Source organism: Atractosteus spatula, chromosome 8 (genome assembly GCF_055471065.1).
Source record: "Atractosteus spatula isolate fAtrSpa1 chromosome 8, fAtrSpa1.hap1, whole genome shotgun sequence".
Lineage (NCBI taxonomy): Eukaryota > Metazoa > Chordata > Actinopteri > Semionotiformes > Lepisosteidae > Atractosteus > Atractosteus spatula.
The window spans coordinates 18,875,648-18,889,822 of record NC_142713.1 but is presented as its reverse complement, the minus strand read 5'-3'; the positions used below and the strand labels follow the sequence as shown (position 1 = coordinate 18,889,822).

Genomic DNA, 14,175 nt, shown 5'->3' with positions numbered 1-14,175 from the left:
CCAGATGACTTAGTGGAAAACACTCTAGGCAGCCTGAAACTGCACAAAATTTTTACGACCGCATATCATTGTAGTTGCACAGATGGAAAAAAAATGCTATGAGACTGGAGATGCCATGAGAAGTGATGTTATATTGCCCACTTAAACAAGCATCATTATGCACTTTGGTAGTTCCATATGCTATAAAAAATATTGAGGTAATTGTTCCTGAAGATCAAAGGCTGCAATCTGTGTGGTCTTTCTGTTGCTGCAATAGTAAGCAATAGCCCATCTTTGAGAAGTAGATAATATCTGACTGACTCTCTTCTATTGCATTGACAAATTATTGTTAGCCTTCTTTATTTTGCTCATCCTGATTCCATGATCTCTTTCAGAAGCTGCCAATTTTAGTGTGACTAAATACATGGGCTGTTTTGAGGTACAGATAACCATCCATTTTCTAACCACTTCAGGGGTATCCCGCCAAGCCACAGGCGCAAAGCGGGGAAGTCCCTGGACAGGCTGGCTGTCCATCGCGAGGCACAAACAGGCACAGACACACTCACACCAGGGCCAGTTTTCCCAGAAACAAAACCTGACAAGTTTTTGGACTGTGGGAGGAAACCAGAGCCCTCCAGAGGAAACCCATGCAAACATATTCCTTGTAGATGACACCCCAGGTCCAGAACTGAACCCAAAACCCCAGTGCTGCAAGGAAGCACTGCTAACCACTGTGCCACTGTGTATTTCGGTACAGATTTCAAACAGTTTATTTGCTCTGTTATATAATGTCACCTGATAGGATTTCTATCTGTAAGACTATGCTCTACTTTCTGGCAACAAAGGAAAGTCAATCCAGTCTTACTAGACAGATTTACTGAAACAATCATTAAAAAGACTACAAGGAATCACCAGCTACAATATGTTTGTATCATGTTATGAACAGAACGTGTGATTTCTTTTTCAGATTTTAAATTTTAATATATATGTTATCTGAAAATACATTGCATTTTAGTCAGTTTTAAATGCATTGAATAATTTTGCAATGGTGACATTTTATTAAAATTATCTCTCAGATTTTACAGTGCTCATTAAACAGGATATAAATGTAACATCATTTAGTAATCACAGGTACTTGTTATTCTTCCTAATTTAAAAATATTATTTTGTGCAGTCTTAAATGTCTTGTTCATTTTGTTTACCTTGTGTCTTTATTACCAATTGTTAAACAGGTATGTCACAAATTTGTAAATGATAGTTTTACAGTACAAATGTGTAAACATACCTGTACTGCAATTTATAGCAAATTGATAACACGTACCTTTTTTTAATCTCTTGGTTTAGAAATGTCCTATGGCAGTGTCTAAATAAGCACTTTGCATTTATTTACCCTTAAAATTTATATGCCGTTCGTATGGGACTTTGATCCCAGAAGAAAGGTGAATCCAAACTCTCCCTTCTGTAGGGTTGATCTTCAGTGGTGTTCTGTTATTGCATCAGCTTTTACTTTAAATTCAGTCAAAGTCAGAGTAGAAATAATTTAACACATAGCAAATAGTTTCGCATTTAGTGGATGTAGATATCTCATCCGTTTAATGTACTGTATGTTGAAATATTTAGAAGCCAACAATTTTGAAGCAGATCTGTTTTAAAATGTGGAATCCCCATTTCTTTTGTTTTATACACTCACCCAATTTTGAATGGCCAACAGATTAATGGTACAGCTACATCTCCTACATTGCACAGAGAAGATGAGACCTGTACACACGCTCATCTGACATGCCAACTGTATCTTTTTTGGTGCTTTTCATTTTTGTAAGCCCCACAAAGCCTTTCTGGAGAGTTAACACCATGACTGCAAACCTGCAGATACCAGACAGGTCTGAAAAGGATGTTGTTTTGCCAAAAGCTGAGAAGACCCTAGTGGACTAATACCCACCCTATCCCCCTAACCGAGTGGTATTCTGTTAGTCAACCACAATATTTCAGCAGGCAATAAACAATCATTCATTTAGAAAAACCAACATTAAATGTACTGTAGATATAAAAAACAAATAGGCTATATACACCCATTACATACTCATATACATACATTGCTGTATATATTGGGTATTGGGCTGACTATTTTAAACCAAACAATCTACTGTAGATGAGCTGAATTGTCACCTTTCATTTATAAATGCCATTTTCTGAAATGGCATTTGGCACCATGTTCATATTTTACAACTCTCTTTAATGTATTTAAATATAATCTATTTAATATACTGCATAAGTAATAATAATAATTGCTTACACTTATATAGTGCTTTTCTGGACACTGCACTCAAAGCACTTTACAGGTAATGGGGACTCCCCTCCACCACCGCACCAATGTGTAGCATCCACCTGGATGATGCGACGGCAGCCATAGTGCGCCAGAACGCTCACCACACATCAGCTATCAGTGGGGAGGAGAGCAGAGTAATGAAGCCAATTCATAGATGGGGATTATTAGGAGGCCATGATTGGTAAGGGCCAAGGGGAAATTTGGCCAGCATGCTGGGGTTATACCCCTACTCTTTTCGAGAAACACCCTGGGATTTTTAATGACCACAGAGGGTCAGGACCTCGGTTTTACGTCTCATCCAATGGACGGCACCTGTTTACAGTATAGTGTCCCCGTCACTATACTGGGGCATTAGGACCCACATGGACCGCAGGGTGAGTGCCACCTGCTGGCCCCTCTAACACCTCTTCCAGCAGCAACCTTAGTTTTTCCAAGTAGGTCTCCCATCCAGGTACTGACCAGGCTCACACCTACTTAGCTTCAGTGGGTTATCAGTTGTGAGTTGCAGAGTGATATGGCTGCTGGCCAAGTAGTCTCTGCCTTCTCTTTGTAGTTAAAAATTTCTATATTATGCAGATTTGTATTGTTTTATTGTAATCTTCAAATTGTTTCACATCATCCTCAATTACCAATTCTTTTTTATTTTGCACCGTTGTAATGTATTAACACTGTGTAAAAGCAATTGCTACATTTTATAAATTATTTATCAAAATCAAAATCTCATCCTTATGGCAATATAAATATGGCTAAATTAGTACTAAAAGAAAAGTAATCCCATACATTTATAACATTATTTCTGGGATGTATATGAATAATTGCAAAAAATAAAATAAAAAACTAAATTAAAATGAGTCAATCTTTGTTATTTTCCTTATTGTATACTGTACCTTAAACAGTCAGACTGAATTCTTGAGAACTCTGTGAACATTTGTTGTTAGCTGTGGAGGGAATGTTCTCACAAACTGTTTTACCAAGTCATTATTAATTTTGCTGCTGCCAATACAACCAACAGAGCATTGTGTAAAGAATGTTCTAAAGGCAAAAACTGACAGCCCAATTAATCTAGTGGAAATGAGGAAACGGGAATTTGAAGCATGATTTAAAAATACTGATAGGGAAAATATTTTTTTTAATATGCAAATTAGCAGCTATTGTGAAATATACAGTAAAACCAAAATGTTTAAAAATATACAAACTCTAGAGTACTTAGCTAAGTAAGCTACGCTAAGTAAAGCTAAGTCAATGCAAGTCAGCTTCTACTTTTTGAGATTGATACTGCACTCTGGTTAATTTAAAATGGTGAGAGTATACAGTAAGTGCTTACATTCCTCTTCATACTGTTTCAATTTATTGAGGAAAATCAGAGATTTACTGTATAATTATTTATATTTTAAATAAACCTTCACTATATTTTGTTTATTATGGCTTCATGGCTTGTGGTCTTCCAGTTTTCAAAAGTTATTAGCTTCTTCCACGCAGTCCATATTATCCTCTAAGATCATAAATATGTTGTTCCCAGGCAAAGATCTTGCTAAAAATACATGCTATATTTTCCTTCTCCCTGTAAACGCTTGCTACTTAGGTTACTAGCTATATAATCTAGTGTATCAGATTGTTATTGTAAAGTACTGCTACTTAAGAGGGACCTCTTGCAGCAGTCTGTGGGTCAAAAGATGAATCCTAGTAAATAAATGAGTAGCAAGCAAGCATAGAGAACAGGCAAAGACACAGTCCAGAATCAAAGTCAGGAAGGAAGCACAGTTCAAACTTGCAGAGAAACAGGGAAGGCACAAGGGAAAATGTGAAAGCCAAGGTCCAGTGAAGCAATCCAGGTACGTACTGTAGCTAAGTAGAACACAAAAGGACATCCGAAACCAGAGTCAAGACAAAGCAGGATTGAGAGTCCAAAGTGAAACACAGACAAAATGTGGGAACAAGCAACTGCTCAGACCAAACTCTATAACAGAGCGCAGAGCAGTGCTAGTTTAGACCAGTCTGCTTCACTGGGAGGAAGTGGATGACGTGATCACTCACTGGTGAACCAGGTTCCTGTCTAATTGCATTTTCATGGTGAACAATCTGATTGACAGGTGGAAGAATCATGACTGTTTGTCGTAGTAGAACTAGCCGAATTTGCAGCTCTCCGGCAAGAACAGGCATAAGAATTGTACTGTACATACAGTCATTTAAAACAATAGAACACCTTTATTTTTTTATTTTTTAAATTAGAACAATAACATTATAATTGTTATAATAAAAATAAGTATTGTTATAATACAGCAATCAACTAATTTAAAGAGTCATAATATTTTCATTGTTTTTCTTTTCTCCCACATAAACATGTACATTTCGATCCAAAACAAAATTAATAATATCACAGCAGCACTGCCGGGATACGAATACCCCTCCAACTGTGCTGGGTATTCATTTAATGAGATTTCTGAAATGAGCATAGAGCTTTTTGTAATTGATCGGCTTATACAGTACATGGCTATTGCTGCAATTGCAAAATAAAACTTAGATTAACAAAACAACGTGTAGCAAACTATGAATGATAGCAAAAATATTAACTTGCTTTGCGGATTTTCTTTTATGAGATACGAAAACAAAAGCTCTTAGCTTAGACTTACTGTATATTTTAATGATTTAGCAAATTTTGCATTTTTAAATGAGTTACACTTTACTGCTGCACTCGTTAGGGGACTCTGAGCTAATGGGGATTTCTGTTGTTGTAAGAGTTTTACCAAAAACAAAAAGTTCTTATTCATGGTCCTGAAAGTGCCAGGTTCTGCATGAGCCTTTGTGAAGGTGAACAGTGATCATTGTTCTTACGTGAATATTAAACATATTTTTTTTGCTCAGCATGTTTAATGTACAATTTAATACATTATAGTTTCCAGATTATTGCAACAAACAACAACAGATGAAAGCAACATCTAGTTGATCTAGTAGCCATAGAAATGGGATTGAGTTAATAAAAAGTGATGAAAGTATGGATTTTTGTTTTTCTGAATTTCTGATATTTTCTCACTGATGAAAGATAAAACTTATGCAGTCAACTGTATGCCCATGGGTGAGAATACTTGACAAATGTCTGCTGTAAAGGACCTTTATTGGTGGTACTAGTTGTGTTTTTCTTTCTGTTCTAAATCAATTAATATTTATTCAAGCTGGGTCAAGCAATAGGTTCCTTGCCAACAAACAGTGTCTGGGTATGACATGCTTAAGGATAATTGAACTACATTTCACATTTGTATTAATATTTCTTGACACAGTATGGCTTGTGAGACAAAAATGCAGTAGAGTACAGAAAGCGGCCTTCTGAAAGAACCAGAGAAAAGATGATTGCTTTTGCCCTGTGAGGAAATTATGATTTTTGAAAACCCATAGCAATATAAGGTTGGAAATTACCTTTGCTTTTTCAATGAGTTTAGGACTGAAACCTTTTGAAGCTTGAGCCTGAACCTCACTTTACAAAGTATCACAGAAACATGACAAGCTATAAAAGATGGAAAAATAAATATTGATATATATATAATATAATAACATTACTGTAACATAGTACACACTGTACCAAAGAGACAGGAAAGATAGAAGAGGAGAATATGCAGTACTATACTGTATATCAAAGATATTTATGATCAGTAAATCTAAATCTAAAGGAATCAAGAGTCTCTAAATCTATATGGGTCAGAGTCTTCAAAGAAGAGGAATATGTTATAAACAAATGAAGATGCTGAGTAGAATTAAACACTTTAATGAAATTAAAAGTTTACAGAATGTGCAAGACAACAAATAGATTGTATGGGAGCCTTCAAGTTTCCCCACATACACTGAGAAAGCCCAACATCAGTGTTAGCAGTGAAAACTGAAATGGTAGTCATCCTTAATGACTGCTTTTTTCCCAGTTAGTTGGAGCATGTATACAACGGGCTCCAACTAATCTTTTAGTTTTTGTCTCATCTGCTGTCAAACATATAGACCACAGGTCTCAGCTGAATTTGAGGTGAAAATGTTATATAAATAATATATTGTATTGTTTGTTCTGTAACAAACAAATGTTATAGAAAAGAATATATTGTATAGGTCCTTTCAAACAATCAAGACAAACAGAAATGAAAGAACCATTAAATAAAACTTTTATAATTTGAAGATTTGATGGCAAATCAAGTTTACAATTTCACAAAAACCAACTTTGAAGGAATGAGACAAAGAGTAAGACAAGTAAAAAGGGATAGGCTGTTACGATTGTAGTCCCTCCCCCTTAAGGGCACTCCGGCTCGTTTACTTTTTAGTTGATTTTGTGCTCCCGCTCCCTGTTCCTGCCTCCCTACAAAAGCCAGACGCTCACTCTGTTCCGGGCTCTGCACTAGTTTCCTGAACCAGCCGAGTCCAGGACCTGAAGCACCTGGTTCCATTCCACCTTTTCCCCCCCTACCCTTCGCCAGATCCTGCTCCGGTATTTAACTTTGTCTCGTCTGTCTGCGACCCCTCGCCGGATCCCGCTCCAGCTTTTAACTTTGTCTTGTTCGTCTTGGATTGATCACCCGGCTCAGGACATTTGCCTCACCACGGATTTCCCTATGGACTCCCTTTTGGACTGTTCTCCCTGGACCATGCCCCTCCCCGTTCGTCTACCAGCCCTGTTCCTCGTCTCTTCCCTGTGTGTGTTCACTCCCTTCCAGATTGTGTCGTCTGCATAGGGTCTTGAAAGACGCTTCGTAACATAGGCTAGATATAGCTGTACATAGACTCAGTTGAGAATTGATGGAAATACTGAAATCTGGTGAGAAATGGAAAGGAGTATTGCAGAGGAAGATATTATTAAACTTTTTCAGGTATAAGTAGCATTCAAGATTATTAAATACCCATGTCAAATGGTATCCCTCCAGTTGTACTCAAGGAAATGGGATGTTTTTCATAAGCCACCGACACAAGTCTTCCAACGGTCAGTAAAAACAGGGGTAGTACTCATGGGCTAGAGAATATAGTGCCCATCCATAAGAATAGTGACAAATCTGAAACAAGTAATTATAGACCTAAAAGTCTGACTTCTATTACATGAAAGGTTATGGAAAAATTAAAGGCTTACTTACAGCGTAGTCATGATAAATTTAGAAGAGGTACTGTGTGTCTGCCCCTAAATAAGTTGTTAGATTTCAGTGGACAACCAACAGCATTAATGGACAGAAAACAAATGATGGTATATTATAAAATATTATAAAAAATGATGGTATAAAGAGAACACAAAGTTTCGGCCGTGGAGCCTTCTTCAGGTGTGAGAGAGACAGGGCAGTAGGCAAAGGTAAAGTAGTGGGAGAACAAAGGTAGGGAGGGAGGAGGAGTGAGAGGCGGGAGCAGGGGACAGAAAGAGAGGCCAATCAAGAGGTGTGAAGTCAGAATGGGTGCAGAGAGGTGTGAAATGAAACTTCCAATGAATGGAGAAAATTTAAAAGAACAGTAGTCTGTCGTTAAGAGAAGGGAGAATGTGTGATCCTAGCTGCAGAATTATTTTGGTCTTGGTGGTCTTTCTGATGTATGAGTTCGGAAAACCATCTTTGAGAACACAGACGGAGAGATTAGAGTGGTCATGGCCGTCAGAGGTGAAATGAGAAACAATGGGCTTGGAGAGATCTTTACTCTTCACAGCCCTGACATGTTCTCTGAAGCGGTCTCCGAGTCTCCTTCCTGTTTCTCCAATGTAGATGGCTGGGCATTTACTGTAAGAGATACAGTAAATAAGGTTGCTGGAGGTACAAGATGCTGTTTGGGTGATCCGGAATTGTCCTGAGGGGCCTTGAATGAGTGTGGTGGTGGATGTGTACTTGCAGGTGATACAGCTATCTCTGTTGCAAGGGAAAGTGCCTGGTGTGGATGGTTGTTGAAGGCGGTCAAGGGAGCTGTGAACAAGGAGGTTACGCAGATTAGGTGGTCGGCGATATGAGATGATAAGGCGATCAGAAAAGAGAGCCCCAATGGAGGGATCATCCTGTAGGATGGAAAAGTTGTGGTTAATGGTTCTGGGGATAGGAAGTGTGTTAGGGTGGTAAGGAAGCACCAAAGGAATGCGGTTGTTACGGCGGGAGTTCCTGATCGGGTTGATGGTCCGGGGGGTGTTTTTGACTCGGGCAAGGGCCCTGTCAATCACACTGCTGGGGTATCCTCTGTTGATGAAAAAGGAGTACATTTCGAGGGCTTGGTTCTCGAAGTCGATGTCGTCGCTGCATAATCGTCGTAGCCTAAGGAACTGTGAAAAAGGAAGAGAGTTTTTAGTGTGGTTGGGGTGAAATGAGCTGTACAGGAGGTAGCTGTGTGAATCCGTGGGTTTGTAATAAACTGAAGTGGACAGTCGGGGGTAGTTGATGGAGAAGTTGATGTCTAGAAACGGAAGAGTAGTGGAAGTTGGTGAAATGGTGCAGGAAGAACTCAAGCTGATCGTTGGAGCATGTGGAGGCACCAACGCAGTCATCAATATATCGTTTGTAGAGGTCAGGGACATAGCCAGTGTAGGAAGCGAAGAAGCGTTCTTTTACCCAGCCGACAAAAATATTGGCATAGCTGGGTCCCATTCTGGTGCCCATGGCAACTCCACTGACCTGTTGGTAAAAAAGATTATTGAAAGAGAATGCGTTCAGTGTGAGGACCAATAAGTAATTATAATTATAATGGCACATTGATTAGCATTGCTTTGCTGTCTCACAGCATAATAGACCTGGGTTCAATTGCTGTGGTGTTATCTGTATAGAACTTGTACTGCATGCTCTCCCCATGTTCATGTGAGCTTCTGGTTTCCTTCCAAAATCCAAAGATATACTGGTAGGATCATTCTGGGAAAATCAGCCCTGGTATATGTGTTTGAGTCTGTGTGTGCCCTGCAATGGACTGGCGTTCCTTCCACGGTGTATCCTGACTTGTACAGGCTCCCTCATGACCCTGTACTTGATAAAGCAGTAGAAAATGGATGTGCATGGCGGCACAGTGGTTAGCATTGCTACCACACAGCACTGGGGCTCTGGGTACAATTACTGGGATGTGATCTGCAAGAACCATGTTCCCCTCATGTTTGTGTTGGTTTCCATAGGTGCTCCAATTTTCTCCCACAATTCAAAGACTAACTAGTAAGTTAATTAAATTTTAGGAAAATTGGCCCTGGTGTGAGTGTATGAGTGTTTGTTTCTGGTTGTGCCCAGGACGGTCATCCTGCCCAGGGTGTATCCTCCCTTATGCCCATTGCTTGCTGGTATAAGCTCTGCCTCCCCCATGACCCTGTATTGGATGAAGAGTTAAAAAATTGAAGGAAGGATGTCTGATTAATGCATGATGATAGAAAGTAAATAAATACACTAGAAAGCTTCAGATTTTTTTTGCCTCTAAAATGTTAGTATTTGTGTCATTAAGTGTTAGACACATAGACCACAGGGCTCAACTGAATTTGAGGTGAAATGTTATAGAAATGATCATGTTGTAGAACTAATCTGTCCTTAGAATCAAATAATTTAATTTTAAATAGCTGATTTGCAGTCACTGATGAAATGCACAATTTTAAAAGAAATAGCTGTCCAGTTCTGTCTGCTTTTTGCAATTTCTACCATCATCAGAGTTCAAAAGGCATGAGACTGCAAAATGTTTTACTGCTGATTGATTGGGAGTAGTAGCAATTTTACACATAACCTCGAAAACCAAACCTTTATTACCGAGATAGATTCACACCTTTGGTAACCATGCTATAAAATAATCACAGCATAAAGCTTGTGTAGTGTGCATATGTATGAGCTTTGTAGCCATGGAAACGCTGGTGTGCCTTGTAGTCTGAAACATAAAAAAGTTGTCAATGAATGTCATGCACTGTAGTTGTGAATAACCAAAATGTTCCAACATTAATGACAATTGGATATTGCAATTTGCTCCTCAGAAATTGTGGCATATATTGTAAAATTGTCTGTTTATCAGGATTTTTAAGATTTGGTATCTACTGTAGTTTATCGTAATTTTCTTGTTGACTTTGATACAGTATTTCTTCTTCTTTGGAAGAGGAAGAGCATTGTGCTGCTGATTCTGCAGTCAGTTGTGTGGAAAAGGGTGCTGTACACTGCAGTTACAGTACATCCAAACAGATTATTTCAACAGTCTTTATATAAATATAATTTTCAGTGCCATTTTACTCTTGGGGTCACATTTAGAATTGCTAGTCATAAAGAATGATTTACCTTTATCTCATAAACCTGAAAAACTTAATTATTCTTAAAGTTGTGTATTTCTAAATCTAAAATATCTTTAGAAATATATAAAATGCAGCCTACTGAATTGTACATGAAGAAAATCAATAATTGATGAGATGAATGAAAATGTTATTTTTATAAATTCATTTTAAATAGATAGATAAGACTTTATTGATCCCGAAGGGAAATTGAGGTGTTACAGCAGCCCAGCCCAAGACAAGCAAAAACAGACATCAGAATAGACTAAAAATTAAAATGAGTACAGCAATACAAAATACAATAAATAGAGTTAGGTGTGTGCAAAATATGCTAATAGCCACTGTAAAACAATAAAATATTTGCAAAATGCGCCTAGGTACAGGTATATACAGATTGAAAGTACCACAGTATATACAATATATTAATGCAGAGTCCAAAAAGTACATTAGTGCAACATGTTGTCCGTAGTCGAGCAGATGAAGGGCTAACAGTCCTAGCCTAGGGCAGTGTTACACACCCTGACAGCCGCCGGGAGGAAGGACCTGCGGAAACGTTTCCTTGAACACCGTAGCTGGAGCAGTCTGTTGCTAAAAGTGCTCTGCTGTCTAATAACAGTCCCATGTAGCGGATGAGAGGGATTGTTCATGATGGCTGTGAGCTTGTTCAGCAGTCTTCTCTCCACCACCACCTTCAGGGGGTCAAGGCTCAGCCCCAACACAGAGCCAACCTTCTTGATGAGTTTATTGAGTCTATTTACATCTCTTGCCATGATGCTGCTGCCGCAGCACACAAGATGGCCGCTGCCACCACTGATTCATAAAAAATGTGCAGCAGTGTTCCACATATACCAAAGGACCTAAACCTCCTAAGAAAATAGAGTCAGCTCTGACCTTTCTTGTACAGGGCGTCAGTGTTAACAGTCCACTCCAGCTTATCATCCAGGTGTACCCCTAAGTACCTGTAGGACTGCACCACCTCTATGTCCTCACCCTGGATGGAAACAGGGTTCAGCGGAGACATATTCCTCTGAAAGTCCATGACCATTACTTTAGTCTTGCTGGTGTTTAGCTGGAGATGGTTAAGATGACAGCACTCCACAGAGCTGGTAATCAAGCTCCTATATTCCTCCCTCCCCTCATTAATACACCCCACAATTGCAGAGTCATCCGAAAACTTCTGCAGATGGCATGCCTCAGAGTTGTAAAAAGTGAAGAGGAATGGAGCAAGGACAGACAGCAAAAGACCTTTGTTAATGATTTATAAAGGGCCTTATCTGCAAAATTTCAGGGGTAGAGGCAATCTGGAGCGATCTAGCTTTACCCTGTAGCAACTTCTGTAGGCAAATATATGAAGCACAAATGGAAATTAATATGATTATTTCATTTAGTGGGATCACCCTGAGTTTCTTTCATTGTTTAATCTTGCACCAGTCGTGGTGGCAGTGTGGTAATTACTTTCCTTTATCACTTTGTATGTAAGGTTCATTCGGGGCTTATTTGCTGTGGAGGATTTATTAAAGACTCACTTTGTCCTTCTTATCTTATTTTAGTTGCAGAATATTCTTAGCTCTGAGGTACAAACACGTCATTACAATATTTCTTTCACTTAAAAAACATTTGATTCTCCTACATACAGAAATATAGAATGTTATTTTTTATTTTGAATATAGTATTTAATTCTAATTGATGTGATGATTTCTGTAAGTCAATAATCAAATATTTATATATACTGTATCATTCACTACATTATACAATACAAATCTACAGTATTCACAGCTACTTATTGTCAACTCCAATGTTTTATTTCATAACTAGTAATGTGTTTAAATTTTGGTTTCTAAGCAAGGCAGACTGTAGTTGATGTAGAAATTGTCAAGCATTGTTAAGCTGATTTAAAATGGAAAAGTAGTATGTAATTATTCTGCTACTTTCTTTAGTAGACTGCCAATTTAAATTAACACTATTAAGCTGCCATCACTTGGTCACAAAACAGGCACACCCTTTCATTAGTCCATCTTCACAGTCTGTTAACCTAAAACCTTTGAAATACTCCTCACGAGGACTGTTTCAAATAATTAAGAAAGTAGTTTACGGGTGAAAATCTCAGTAACTGTAAGATATTTGTGAATTTGAATAATCAGTGTAAGATCAAAAGAATAAATGTATATATAGACGTTTTTTGGCAATTCTTAACATTGTTTATAGATCAAGTTAGTTTCCCCCGACAATTAAAAAGTCTGTTGTTCTTTCTTGATAGCTAGTTCTGGTGGTTGATTAATAGTGATATTCTTTTGTTTTGTCAAACATTTAGCTGCATAACAACAACACATATCATAACAAAGCACTTACCCAGCAAATGTAATAGATTGCTTTTTTTGGCGGTATCTGTTTATTGATAGTGCACCACAATAGTACACTACAGCCACTTGATATTGTAGCACAGGCTCCACAATGTGGCTGCAGTGTGCAAGTGCTTTACGATCATCTATGGGAAAACACATTTGCCCTCTTATATTAGCAATACAAATTAAGGAACATGTATTGTAATTTGTTTCAAAACAGGGTTCCTAAACTGAATTTCAGAAGTACAACTATGTAGCGGTTAGAATTTTAACAAACTGCACTGCAAAGTCATATATAAGGACAAAGAAAATATTTTTTTATAGATTACCTCTACAAATGAATTATTGAATGGGTAGGCAGTCATTGACACAGACGCTAATTATTATTGAAGTGTGTTTTCAAAGCCCAAGATACCTGAAAAAAAATGTTTTTGTTGTTTAAGAAATAGAAAGGATTAAAGTTGACCAAAGGAGGTCAAATTTAAACAATGTTGTAGTATTGCTTCTTTTTTTAAAGAATCACTGCACATCAAGATCACTCATGAAGAAGCAAGCAAACTTAAATAAATAAATCCTGACCAAGCAAAAGCGGGAAGATAATATGCAACAACCCAAAACATATGGCCATTAGAATCTGTTCAGATCTTTTTCTGTAATATTTTTCTTCTTTCAGGGAAGTTTAACATTTCAATAAGGAAGGATACCATTTAGATGAAGTGCCAACCTGTTGCTTATTTTCATAGCCAATAGTTTAGAGTACATAAATAACAGGGACAGGCTTTAAAAGAGATCTTAACAACTCAAGTGTGCAGTGAAAAAAAAAACAGTTTACACAAGCTGTTTTATTTTGGTAAGACTTTGCCACAGGGATATGCTTAAAAAAGGTTTGGAGGTTTTGTGAAGTAGAAAACTATAGTACAGTTAACTATACCATATACTGTATAATATAGTTATATAACAACAACAACAACAACAACAACAGGATACCATCATCCATTTTTTAACCTCTTCATCCAACGCGGGGTTACAGGGGAGCCAGAACCTGGCAAGCAACAGGCACAAGGCATGGTATAACTGGGACAAAATGCCAGTCCATCACAGGGTAGTCACACAGACACAGACATGCACACACTTACACCAGGGCCAATTTTCCCAGAAGCAAATTAACCTATCTGTGTGTCTTTGGACTGTAGGAGGAAACTGGAGTAAATCCACAGGAACATGGTGAGAACATAAAAAGTTCACATAGCTTCCCAGGAATTGAAACTGGGTCCCCACGATTGCAAGGCAGCAACATTAACCATTGTACAGTACCACCATGATGCCCAACT

At 38.1% G+C, this 14,175-nt stretch overlaps 1 protein-coding gene across 1 annotated transcript in view; it reads left to right on the top strand.

Moving 5' to 3' along the window:
• shank3a (SH3 and multiple ankyrin repeat domains 3a) overlaps positions 1-14,175 on the top strand; it is a 476,554-nt gene that overhangs the window by 56,679 nt on the left and 405,700 nt on the right. The gene's annotated exons all lie outside the window — the stretch shown is intronic.